General features: G+C 31.7%; 1 protein-coding gene across 2 annotated transcripts in view; it reads right to left on the reverse strand.

Annotated features, from left to right (window-relative positions):
- The window catches only part of LOC114326250 (juvenile hormone acid O-methyltransferase-like), a 164392-nt gene that overhangs the window by 295 nt on the left and 149540 nt on the right, over positions 1-14557 (reverse strand). The gene's annotated exons all lie outside the window — the stretch shown is intronic.

Here is a 14557-nt window from a genome sequence, read left to right on the forward strand (position 1 = left end):
CTAGACCCAAACCCAGACATCCAAAGTGAAAGGTATCATCCAACACCAAGTTGTTCTTTATGGTCCACATAATGTTCAGAAAAAAGTCGCACCATTTTGAGCGTCGGGTTTGGTAGGGAGAGGGGGGAGAAATCGGTAAATTCGTAGTTTTTTACGTTTTTCGTCAATATTTCTAAAACTATGCTTTAGCGTAATAGTCCTGTCGCCAGTAGGGGTACAACGGCCTCCTTAATTCAGATGGACTTACTCAAGTTTTCTTTATGTATTTTGACCCGTAGAACACGAATTTTTTGGGTAACAGTCGATCCGGATGTCGATAAGATTGTTATAAACAAAGAACTTGAGGAATCACATAACAGCGATTTTTCGCAAAACAAAACATGTGTTTGTATTCTTTCGGTCATTCTAAGCAAAAAATTATTTTACAAGTTTTTTGGTAGGATGCATAGTTTTCGGCATAAACGGGGTTGAACTTTCAAAAAATCGAAAAATTGCAATTTTTGAACCCGAATAACTTATGATTGAAAAATAAAATAGCAATTATGCTTACCGCATTTGAAAGTTCAAGTAAAATTCTATCGGTTTTGATTATTTTCATTGCTAGAAATTAATTTTTTTATTGTTAAACAAAGCTATCAACACATAGTGATTGAATGATGTTTTCAATGCATTTCTAATTTGAAATCGAACGAGTGGCGCGCATACAGAATTTCTACGTACATTACGTCCATTAAAACGCATGCATTGGGCCCGGGAAACACTGTGTTTATACCTTTATTTAACAAATAAAAACTTATTTTTTAGCAATGCAAACAATCAAAACCGATAGAACTTGACTTGATCTTTCAAATGCAGTAATAAGAATTGCTATTTTATTTTTTAATCAAAAATTATTCCGGTTCAAAAATTGCACTTTTTTGATTTTTTGAAAGTTTAACCGCGTTTATCTCGAAAACTACGCGTCCTACGAAAAAACTTGTAAGACCATTTTTTGCTGAGAATCACCCAAAAAATACAAAAAAATATTTTGTTTTGCGAAAAATCGCTGCTATGTAATTCCTCAAGTTCTTTGTTTATAACAATCTTATCGACATCCGGATTAACTGTTACCCAAAAAAATCGTGTTCTTCGGGTCAAAATACATAAAAAAAACTTGGGTAAGTCCATCTGAATTAAGGAGGCCGTTGTACCCCCCCTGGCGACAGGACTATAAACAATATTCTATACAAAAATATTCTACATACAATTTAAAACAAAAAAGGTTCGATACATAATTGTTATAAAATCAACGATTCCAGAGTTACGGAGGGTGAAAAGTGGAGGATTTCGATACTTTTTTTTATTTTTTGGGCAATTTATAATATTAGGGGAACAAGGGTCTAGTGGTAACAATTTTCATAAAATCAAATATATCTTGACAGCTATTTTCCCAATTATCACTAATTAAAGACTAAACGCTAGTTTAACTCTTTCTGAATAAAATTGAACTGAAGAAAAGTTAAGAAGACTGTTATTTTTTAATCAACTAGCATTTTGCCAAAAAAAGTGCATTGTTACAACTTACCCCGCGCTTAGGGCCAGTTGTAACATCTATTGGGGCAGGTTGTAACATTACAAAAATTCGAATTTTTTGGAATATTTCGAAGAAAATACCAACGTTGGTCCTGTTGAAAGATGTTGCTCGACTTAATAAGGTGGCTTCTGGTTCTTAAATATAAATGTAGATTTCTACGCATAAAATTTTGGACCCAATCTGGACCAACTGTATAATTTTGATACCAAGAAGAAGGAAGTTGCTTAGCACTGAGTTTCACAGCATATTGGTAAGGCAGTTTTCGCATCTTCATGGGAATTAGTCCAAAATATACGAAGCCATTTTACTTTCTTCTTCGGCTGTAAAAACTATCCCTGGTTTAGTACAGCCCACTTGTAGACTTTTATTGTTTTTCTTTTTTTCTATATCGTTATAAAGATACATGACACAGTCCGTGCTGTTTTACTTGCTTGCTTTATGCTACATTGATTATCTAAAATTTCCGCTGAACCTAACTCGTAGACTTCACTTCCTGGCTTTGAGTTGCGCTTTCTGATTTTTTATGTTGTCTCGTTCTGGACTATTACTAAACTAAATAATACGTTTTTATATTGTAGATCAGGGCTTCCCAAACTTATTCGTATTATGACGCCCTTGGGACTTTGCTCTTTTTTTGCGACGCCCCTCAAACCAACCCCCAATAATACTTACAAATTTTAGTACCAGCCTAGTAACAGGTTATAGTAACAGAAGTTAAGAACGAAATCAAAACATGGGCACAAAAATAAAAAGGGAGATTTATTTATGTAACTGGCTGGTTAATGTGAGGGATGTGCTTGCTGTTTTGAGCACAGCTTATGAAACCGGGGCTTCAATTTGGAAATTGCCACTCTCATTTCTTTTTCTACGTTTATGTTTGACCTGTACTTGTTTTTAATTACTACTGCAACTGCAGAAAAGCCCGTTTCGCACAGGTACGAAGTCGCAAATGGTAATAAAACCTTTAATGCAGAAATACTGATGGCATGATATTCATGAGAAACTGAGCTCCAAAAGCTTTAGGCTAGAATCACAGGACAATTATTCTGTCAGTTTTTCTTCTTCCTCTGTTGAAATTGTCGATTGTGTGGATGACTGGAGAGGGTTTCTGACCCAGTCATATTGCTCCAGATCTTCGGAAAAATATTTCTCAGTGTTCGCTCAATGATGACATGTGTTGCGTAAACATATTATTTAAAGAGGGATCGAGGATTTCTATCGATTTTTCTTGTAAAGCAGGGAAACAGTCAATTTCTTGATATCCTAATTTTCTCTTACATAAGAGCAACTTCTTCTGAAACCCAGTAATTTATAAACTCTGAATTAATAAAGTTTTGCGCAATATTATGCGATTCTGTGTGTAGATAAAGGTAAAATTCATTTCTTAATTCGTATACATGTGCGAGTACGTTGCCTTTGGACAGCCAACGAGAGTTGTATTAATAAATTTCTTCACAAAGTTCTTGAAAAATCTAGATTTCACGGGTCGTGTATAGTTCACCACTTTAATAATGCTATCCATCATAACACTTATATAATTCAGGTGTAATTTCTTTGCTGCTAAGGCCTCTCTAATTATGGTAAATGTGTCCATTTAACACTTGGAGCCTTGGTTTTGATGAGAGCTTTTAGTCCTCCATACTGTCCAGGCATCGCTCGGGCACCACCGTACATACGCCTACACAGTTATCCCAGTTAATATTATTTTCAGTCATATATCAGTTTAAAATATAGAATAAAAGTCCGCGGTGACACGTGACGCCCCTGGAACAAAACCGCGACGCCCCAGGGCGTCGCGACGCACAGTTTGGGAAGCCCTGTTGTAGATCATAAATTTAGTAAGATTCAGCGCAATTTGTAACATGTTACAACAAGCACCAACGTGTTGTTGCAACATACCCCGTAGCACACTTTTGTATATTTATTAAAATAACTGTAAAAATATCTTATTAATCGTAAAATCGTTAAGCAACATCAAAGTATAACTAAATTTAGAAAAGAAATTAACACCGAAAGATTCATTTCCGTTCAAAATAATAGCGATAACCAAAATTTTATGAGAGTCAAATTTTAAATTACCTCATCCAAATGAAGCACGTGCACAAAACTACTATTTGCAACTATCGGAGGATGACTGGGTAGACGGTGTCATTTGCAGGGGGATAAGAGAATAAGATTGAGTCAGCTAAATTAGTTAAAAACGATCAAATAACCTATGAAAAAGCCGTGTTACTACTTACCCCTGTTACAACAAGCCCCTTGTTTCCCTACTACTGATTAAAGAAATTTTTTAACAGGATTGTGTTTTGTAATCAAAATTTGCTATTTCAGTGGCCGATGGTATTTTAGTGATAAGCCCTTGAAGAAACGTCAACCTCACCACCCAAAATCATCATCAATTACCCAAAACAAAATATCGAAAACATCTACTTTTCACCCTCCGTAACTCTGGAACCGTTGATTTTATAACCAGGATAGGACCTTTTATGTGGAATATTTTTGTATAGAATATTGTTTACGCTAGAGCATAGTTTTAGAAATATTGACGAAAAACATAAAAAAACTACTAATTTACCGACTTCTCCCCCATCTCTCCTCAAACCGGACGCTCAAAATGGTGTAACTTTTTACTGAACAATATGTGGACCATATAGAACAACTTGGTGTTTGAGGAAAACTTTTACTTTGGATGTCTGGGTTAGGCCTTTTTTGGACCAATTATACTATACTACCTCCGTAACTTTGGAACCGTTCATTTTAAAAGGAGTATGCATAGGACCTTTTTTATTTCAAATTTAATGTAGAACATTTTGGTATAGAAGGTTGTTCATGCTAAACCGCATAGTTTTATAAATATTGACGAAAAACGTAAAAAACTACGAATTTACCGATTTCTCCCCCTCTCCCCCCCCCCCCCAAACCCGACGCTCAAAATGGTGTGACTGTTTTCTAACATTATGTGGACCATATAGAACAATTTGGTGTTGGAGGATAACTTTCACTTTGGATGTCTGGGTTATGCCATCTTTTGGATCAATTGTATCATACATACTATTATAATTATTTTTATTATTTTCACTATTGGTGGCCGATATAGAATAGGTGAGTCTGAAAGAGAATAACACATAGTTTCAAAAGTTATGCATCGCCTAAAAATATGGTCATTTTCAGAGTTGATTTTTTCGTGAACAGGTTAACGCATTCACCTAATTTTTTTTTATTATTTTAGATTTTTCTTTGGTATTTACAAAGTTGGGCAAAGGTTTACTCAAACAAAAAAAATGTTTTTCTTATGTTAAGTTTGAGACATCCTGTAGGGAGGACGAGGTATAAGTATGGGTATACATCAAAATAGTAGTCTTGTATTTTGTACAAGATGTAGTCTTATGTTTTGTGAACATTTTGTTTTTTGAATGTTTCTGATATCTTAGAGACAAAGAAAATATACGCTTTTAGTCTTTAACATGACGTGTTTTAACTGAAACAAAACTAAATTAACAATAAAAAAACAGTTAACAATTCTTTAAAAACGGAAAAGCATGATATAACGTTAACAATTCTGGTCGACACCTTAAGAGTTATTTGCCTACCAATTGAGCAGTATGCACAGTGCAACGTAATATATATGATATGGTCTAATGGAGGCTCTGTGATGTTTAGAGGTGGAAATTACTTGAGAGTAAGTACCAATTTGGTGTCTACGTGATTAAATAGCGAAAGGTACATTGCGCAGATTTTTTTCTTTCAACATTTTTTTCCTTTCGTACTAGGATATTTTTCATCTTAGTGTATGATAAGATCCTCACGTATCGCATGTCGTCAGTTAAAACACATATTATAGAGTAAAACCGTCTAGTTTCTTTGATATGAAAGATATCAGAAAAACTAAAAAAATAAAATATTCACAAAATATGAGACTACAACATTATTACGATGTAGACCACCCACCTTGGGTCTAGGACGTTTCATCGCCGCCGTTTCGATGCCGCCAGTTCGATGCCGATGTCGGCCGATTCATCGCCAGTCAATTAGTGGCTATCTGATATATTTCCGAATTTTCGACAGTTACAATTATTAGTTATTTTTAGTATTAATTAGGAATTCTAGAAAATGCGAGATATGACGGCGATGAAATGGACTGGCGATGAACCGGCGGCATCGAAACGGCCGGCGATGAACCGGCGGCATCGAAACGTCTCACTCCGCCCACCTTTGTACCATTTCTTCCCTACGGGGTGTCTCAAACTTTTGCTTCAGTTAAAACACAAAACAATAAAACCGTATATTTTCTTTGTTAAAACGTCATTTCTTCCACCCGGTAAAGCACAAAAAAGAAGTTTGAGTAAGCATTTACCAAAGTGTGTAAATATCAAAGGAAAATCTAAAATAATAAAAAAAATTAGCAGAATCCGTTCATTAGTTCATGAAAAGATCAACTATGAAAATGAGCATAGTTGTAGGTGATGCATAACTTTTGAAAGTATGTATGTTTATATAAATTAACTGTTAGTCTGGGCTGATTATCGGAGAATAGGCCATTTTTGGGAAAAGTTATTTACCAACAATTTTATTGCTGGAATCGAAGCTTATGATTATATATATTAATAATATAGGTATGCAAAGTCCGCAGATAGTGTACTACTTTTTTTATAAACAAAATGGCGCCCGAAAATCGTGTTTTTTTCAATTATTGCCCTATAACTCCGAAGATTTTAAGTTTACAACAAAAATAGTCGAATAAAAATTCACCGTGATTAAATTCTGCATAGAGACGTGTTTTTCCGGATCTGCTCCGACGAAAATTTTCGTCGGAAAATGCAGATTTTCCCAACAAAATCTTTAATTTTCAAATAAAGTTTTAGATAAGTAATTATCTACCAATAATTACGTAATTTGGTGACTTAAAAGCCTTCTTGGTTTAGATTATAGTTCCAAAAGTTGGTGAAAATTAAACGAACATTTTAGCAACAATTCAATTGTTAATTAATAATTTACGGTCGAAATAATAACCAAAATAATTATGATACACTGATCAAACTTTGAAATCTTATGAAGATGAGAAGCCTATTTAACATTTTGTCGACAAAATATAAATTTTTTATTTTTTTGCATAATCTTTAAATGTTTAAAAAAAATAGTTATAAACAAATTAACGTTTCTCAAAAAGTTTTTATTATATATTATAATTTTAAAAAATAGCTAAAATGCGCATTTCAAATATCTTGAAAATGAATGCTTTAAAACTTTTTTGCAACCATTTGCAAAAAAGTTATGAAACAGCAAAGTAAACATAGGATTGCTACGGTGTTTATAATTTTTTTAATTCTTTCAAAGCTTAGAAGTGAGTTTAAAGTACAAGCTAATTATTTACAAAAAAAAAATCGATTATCAGTTTAATAGTTATATTTTAATTAAAGATTATAAATATATTGTTTTGTAATTTACACGCACGAAAGTAGAATCATACAGTACTGTAGCCAAAAATTTTCACTCGTAGCGACGACCGGCCGCGCGAGACGTACACTTTTATAAATAATACATGCTGCGTGTCAGTCGCTTCGAGTGAACATTTTAGCTCCGACTCTGTATCAGACCTACTTTTGCGCTAAAAATTACAACAAAAAGTATTTTTAATCTTTGATTAAAATATAACCATTGCACTAATTTTTGACATTCTTTGTAAGTAATTAGATTGTACCATAGACTCACATTTAAGCTTTGAAACAATTAAAACAAATTATAAACAACGAAGAAATCGTATATTTATTTTGCTGTTTCATAACTTTTTTGCAAATGGTTGGAAAATTTTTTTAAAGCATTCATTTTCAAGACCTATGAAATACGAGCTTTAAGTATTTTTTAAAATTAGAATATAATAAACAATTTCTGAAAAATATTAATTTGTTTATAACAATTTTTTTAAAACATTTAAAGATTATGCAAAAAAAATGAAAAATGTATATTTTGTCGACAAAATATTAAATAGGCATCACACCTTAACAATCTTTCTAAGTTTGATCAATGTCTCATGATTATTTTGGTTGTTATTGCGACTGTAAATTGTTAATTAACAATTGAATTGTTGCTAGAATATTCGTTTCATTTTCACCGGCTTCTGAATTTGTAATCTATACCAAGAAAGCTTTTATTTCACCAAGCTATATAATTATTAATAAATAATTACTGGCCCAAAAAATTTATTTTAAAATTCGAGATTTTGTTGGAAAAGCCCACATTTTCCGAGGAAAATTTTCGTCGGAGCAAATCGGAAAAAACATGCGTCTATGTAGAATTAAATTGGGGTGAATTTCTATTTGAGTATTTTTGGTGTAAATTTAAAATCTTCGGAGTTATAGAGCAATAATTGAAAAAAATAAGATTTGTCGGCGCCATTTTGTTTACAAAAAAAAGTAGCACACTATCTGCAGACTTTGCATATCTATATTAATAATATATAGGATCTTATAATTCGATTCCAGCAATAAAATTGCTGGTAAATAACCTTTCTTTGTACTTTACTAATTATACCAGCGTATTATAACTATTTTTTTTTCAAAATTTATAGATTATGCAAAAAAAAAGAAAAATTTTTATTTTATCGATAAAATATTAAATAAGCATCTCATCTTTATAATCTTTATAAGTTTGATCAATGTATAATGATTATTTTAGTTATTATTGCGATCGTAAATTGTTAATTAACAATTGAATTGTTGCTAAAATATTCGTTTAATTTTCACCGGCTTCTGGAATTATAATCTATACCAAGAAAGCTTTGATGTCACTAAGTTATTTAATTATTGATTAATAATTACTTACCTAAAACTTTATTTGAAAATTAGAGTTTTTGTTAGGAAAACCCGCATTTTCTGAGGAAAATTTTCGTCGGAGCAAATCGTGAAAAACATATCTCTATGCAGAATTTATTTTGGGTGAATTTTTATTTGAGTGTTTTTCTTGTAAAGTTAAAACCTTCGGAGTTATAGAGCAATAATTGAAAAAACTACGATTTGTCGGCGCCATTTTGTTTATAAAAAAAGTAGCACACTATCTGCGGACTTTGCATACCTATATTATTAATATATAGTCTTTTCGATTATCCGTCATACCCTTGGTCCCGTGCTCTGACGGATAATCGAGGTTCTACTGTATTTAAAAAAGAAAATACATAAGCAGTACAAATTATTTGGTAGAAGGGATGATTATTTAAGATTTTCTCAGTTAAGAAACAAATGTAAACAAGTCTCCTCTCAATGTTATAGTAACTATTTGAATAATATTGAGAATGGGATTCTATCTAATCCTCGACATTTTTGGAAGTATATCAATAATAAACGTAAAAGTTATAATCTGCCATCTAATATGTTCTACGGTGATAGTACAGGTGATAATGCTCAAGACGTAGTTAATTTATTTAGTAAGTTTTTCTCAACTACATATTCTAATTCTAAAGTTAATCAGATCCCAATTTTTAACTATCAGCAGAGTGTAAATGTGAATAATTATAGTATTGAGCTCTCAGACATAATTGATACTAAAAAGGGGTAGTTCCCTGGATTGGCTGTATACCTTATAGTTAAACAAACTGGAACATGAAGTAAAAACCACTTCTATGTAAAAGGTATATTTACTAAAAATTTTTAGAATCCCAATGGATTCAATAAAATGAGTTCATCAGAACGTTTTCAAACCTATCGGTCCATCATCAGTGATCTAAAATCAAATAAGTAATCCCACTATTAAAATTAAAAAGATGGTTGAAATTGTGAAAGTTAAAAAATGTGGTTATGATTACTTACTTGAATACTTGCAAAATAGCCCCAGAACCAAACAATGGTTGTGATTATAAATAAATCTACATTATGTTGAAATAAATTTAAAATGGCTAAACGCCGATGTTAAAGGATTAAACCTCTGGGAACATGGTGAAACTCTACCCGAGGACCCAATCAACCATCTTCGGTCAAGGATGACTACTAAGTGTCAAAGCTATGTAAGGAAATGCTTGATGTGACATTGACAGTAAAGGAAGAAGGTAGTCGAATTTTCTAGGAATTTTAAAAACAAAGTCATGATCCAGAAGAAGATATGTTAAAGCTTTTAATATCTGAAATTGTCTGTTAATTAAATCTATTGTTGTTTAAAATTAAAAGATAATGTGTTTTACAAAATAAAATTATTTTAACTGTAGGTAACTACAAATTGACTGTATCAAATAAAATTAACCTGATCAAAAAATTACAATATGATAAAGTGAGCTGATTAGTAGTAATAACAGAAATAAAATTAAATAAGTGGTGTTATAGAAGAAGTTTTAAATTTTGAAAAGGGATATTATTATATCAAGAAATTTATATGTCCACATCATGTGTATTGGTGGTTGTATAGGTAGTAGGGAAATTATTGTTTGGATGTAGGTGAAAATTAAAAAATTTTTATATAGATTGGAGTTAGGATAAAGTCAATCTGATAGTAGAAAATGTGATTCAGGAATGCAATTATTATGGAACAGTTTTAATGAAATTGAGAAAATTCTTGTGACAAACTGGTGAATATGTAAAATTGATAATAAATAATTGTAGGAAAACAGGTTGCCCAGTTGATACAAACTAAAATTTAATTAGTATAGAAAACAATAGGTGTAATGAATGAAATAGAATTAATAAAACAAAATTAAGAGAATGAATATTGTTATAATTTGATTAAAGAATGACTGAGTTTAACTGTGATAAATGAAATAAAGTGATGAAATGTTAGATGTGAAGATAAAAAATATATTTGGAAAAGGTCAAAGACAAAAAGCAAAGGAGTGTGAAGTAGGGTCAAAGCATAGGTGAAATGAGTGAAAGAGAAAGATTGGAGAGTTGGGTATGAGGGTTGAACTGAATGAAGAAAAGAAATGAAAGAAGTGTGAAAAGAGGGTATGGTAAATTAATTAGGTTTTGATTAAGAGGAGTTCATGTGGTTAGTAATGATTAGTATGTGTAAGGAGTTTGGAGCCAATAAGGGAACGAAGAAGATAGTTGACAGTGGGTAAATAGGATGAAGAAGATAGCAGATAGGATAGGAAAAGGGAAGGTATAACAAAGTAATAGGAATTATGAAAATAATTGACGGTGAATGGGGACAAAATTGCGGTTAAGGGATGTTTGTCGGTTAACACAATTGGGACTTTTCTTTAGGTCTTTGACAATTTCCAAATCCTCGTATAAGTCTAAACGGAGTGTATTTTTTTGTTGAATGTTGTGTATCAACTGGACCCCATCAGGAATCTTAAGTTCGTGTTTATTGACCTTTAAATGGTGTGAAAAAGCTGAAGTGGTATCTCTCTTACTGTGTTCTGCCGATCGGGTGGAAAGAGATCTATAAGTTCTACCAATGTAGGTAGCATCGCAGTCTGAACAAGAGAGTCTGTATACCCCACTACGGCTCATGTAATGGATAGGGTCTTTGGTGTTAGTTAAGCTTTTATTGAGGGTGTTATTGACTTTAAATGAGATTTTGATGTTATCACAAGAATTAGAAATGATTTGTTTGACTCTTTCAGATAATTTGGAGTTATTAAACGGTAAGGAGGCATAAATTGGAGTAGTTGTGGAAGATGATGAGAAAGCGGATTGTTGAAGTAACTTAAGTTCTCTTTTCTGTTGAAGTTTATGGATGATGTCTGGGTCATAACCATTGTTAACTGCAATTTGTTTGATGATGTTCAGTTCTTTGTTAAATTCAGGTGTAGATAGAGGAATAGAGTTTAATCTATGTATAAAGCTACGAAATGCAGAAAGTTTATGTGAAAGAGGATGGTTAGAAGTGGAATGGATAACGTGATCAGTCTGTGTAGGTTTACGGTAGATACCAAAGTTGAAGTGGTCATCTAGTCTGGTAATAGATATGTCCAAGACCACCAGTATTAAAACTTCTTCTATAACACCACTTATTTAATTTTATTTCTGTTATTACTACTAATCAGCTCACTTTATCATATTGTAATTTTTTGATCAGGTTAATTTTATTTGATACAGTCAATTTGTAGTTACCTACAGTTAAAATAATTTTATTTTGTAAAACACATTATCTTTTAATTTTAAACAACAATAGATTTAATTAACAGACAATTTCAGATATTAAAAGCTTTAACATATCTTCTTCTGGATCATGACTTTGTTTTTAAAATTCCTAGAAAATTCGACTACCTTCTTCCTTTACTGTCAATGTCACATCAAGCATTTCCTTACATAGCTTTGACACTTAGTAGTCATCCTTGACCGAAGATGGTTGATTGGGTCCTCGGGTAGAGTTTCACCATGTTCCCAGAGGTTTAATCCTTTAACATCGGCGTTTAGCCATTTTAAATTTATTTCAACATAATGTAGATTTATTTATAATCACAACCATTGTTTGGTTCTGGGGCTATTTTGCAAGTATTCAAGTAAGTAATCATAACCACATTTTTTAACTTTCACAATTTCAACCATCTTTTTAATTTTAATAGTGGGATTACTTATTTGATTTTAGATCACTGATGATGGACCGATAGGTTTGAAAACGTTCTGATGAACTCATTTTATTGAATCCATTGGGATTCTAAAAATTTTTAGTAAATATACCTTTTACATAGAAGTGGTTTTTACTTCATGTTCCAGTTACATAATTGATAGTGTTTTAAAGATGCCTTGGAAATTATCGCTTGGACCAGATTGTTTGCCAGCTAATGTTCTCAAGCATTGCATTTTTACTCTCGTAAAACCTATCTGCTACTTATTTAATTCCTCATTGAGTACTGGCATCTTTCCTGATTTTAGGAAAACTAGTTATTTAACACCAATTTTTAAGTCTGATAATAAAAATGATGTTGAAAATTATCGAGCGGTTTGTAACCAATCGGGATTACCCAAACTTTTTGAGTGCCTTGTAAATAACTTTTTAACATGGAATTCTAAAGATATAATTGATGTTAGACAACATGGCTTTTCTAAAGGTAAGTCTACATGCACGAACTTAATATTGTACCTATACTAATTTCATTTCTAATTCAGTTGAACAGAAGGGTCAGGTTGACGCTATCTACACAGATCTATCTAAAGCCTTCGATAGAGTTAACCATGATCTGCTTTTTGCTAAATTGAAAGGTTATGGATTTGGAGGTAAAATAATTGAGTGGATAGGTATTTTTATACAGGGTGTCCCGAAAAGGTTGGTCATAAATTATACCACACATTCTGGAGTCAAAAATAGTTCGATTAAACCTAACTTACCTTAGTACAAATGTGCTCATAAAAAAAGTTACAGCCCTTTGAAGTTACAAAATTAAATTGGATTTTTTTCATTATATCGAAAACTATTAAAGATTTTTTATTGAACATGGACATGTATCATTCCTATGGCAGATTTGTCCACCCCATAATAATTTTATGGGGGTTTTGATCCCTTAAACCCCCCAAACTTTTGTGTACGTTCCAATTAATTTATTATTGTGGTACCATTAGTTAAACAAAACGTTTTTAAAATTTTTTTGCTTCTTAGTATTTTTTCGATAAGCGAGTTTTTATCGAGATGCGGCTTCTTTTTTAATATATTTACATAATAATTTTAAGGGAGTTTTGTTCCTTTAAACCCCCCAAATGTTTGTGTACATTCCAATTAAACTATTATTGTGGTACCATTAGTTAAACACAGTGTTTTTAAAACTTTTTTGTCTCTTAGTATTTTTTTGATAAGTCACCTTTTATCGAGATGTGGCTTATTTTTCAAAATATACCTAAAAATGTAAATTATCAATACATTTTCAGATTATTATTAACAGGTCTCTATAATCCTACTTAACCATATACAAATATGTGATGTTGTAATAAAAATGTTTTAAAAACAGTGTGTTTAATTAATGGTGCCACACTAATAATTAAATTGGAACGTACACAAAAGTTTGGGGGGTTTAAGGGAACAAAACCCCCATACTTTTTTTATGGGGTACACTTTTTTTTATTATATTTCACTTTAATTTTTATTTAAGATGCTGCTGCCATAAGAATGCCACATGTCCATTTTCAATGAAAAATCTCCAAGAGTTTTCGATATATGAAAAAAAAATGATTTTCATTTTGCAACTTCAAAGGGCTGTAACTTTTTTTGTGTGCACTATTGTATATAGGTAAGTGAGGTTGAATCAACCTATTTTTGACCCCAGAATCTGTGGTATAATTTATGACCAATCTTTTCGGGACACCCTGTATATCTGGTAGATGTCAGTATGTTAAATATGGAAATTGTTTATCTCAACAAGTATCTGTAACCTCAGGAGTTCCTTAGGGGTCTCATATTGGGCCTCTCTTATTTAATATATTTGTAATGATATATCCTCAGTGATTAAAAGTAGTAAATTTCTAATGTTTGCTGATTACCTTAAAATATTTCGAATAGTAAGTAACCTAGTTGACGCCTCTTTGTTACAGAATATTAAAAGCTTAGCTAGTTGGTGTGAGGTAAACATGCTATACTTATGCCTGGTTGCACCAACAGATCTTAAGTTCCAGATTAGCTAAGCTCTACTTATAAATAGGGCCTCCTTGAGTATCACTTACGTTGCACCATCATTTTAGATTCTTACCTTATTATCAATTATATCTATTATTATATTATGGTATTCTTATTGCAATATATTATAATTATATTATATTAATTTTTATGATATTCTCGACTTAAGCTTAAGATCTGTTGGTGCAACCGGGCATTAAAGATAAAAAAATGTTTTAAAATTACTTTTGGAAGATCAAGAGAGTTTGTAAATTATGATTATTGTATAAATAATGTACCGCTAGAGGCACGTCATAATATTAAATATTTAGGTATAAATTTTGATTCTAAATGAACTTTTAAATATCACATTAACGAAACTTCAGCTAAAGCTTTAAACATGTTGGGATTTATTCTAAGAAACTGTAATCAGTTTTCAGTACAAACTTTAAAAATGTTATACTTTAGTTTAGT

Source organism: Diabrotica virgifera, chromosome 2 (genome assembly GCF_917563875.1).
Source record: "Diabrotica virgifera virgifera chromosome 2, PGI_DIABVI_V3a".
Lineage (NCBI taxonomy): Eukaryota > Metazoa > Arthropoda > Insecta > Coleoptera > Chrysomelidae > Diabrotica > Diabrotica virgifera.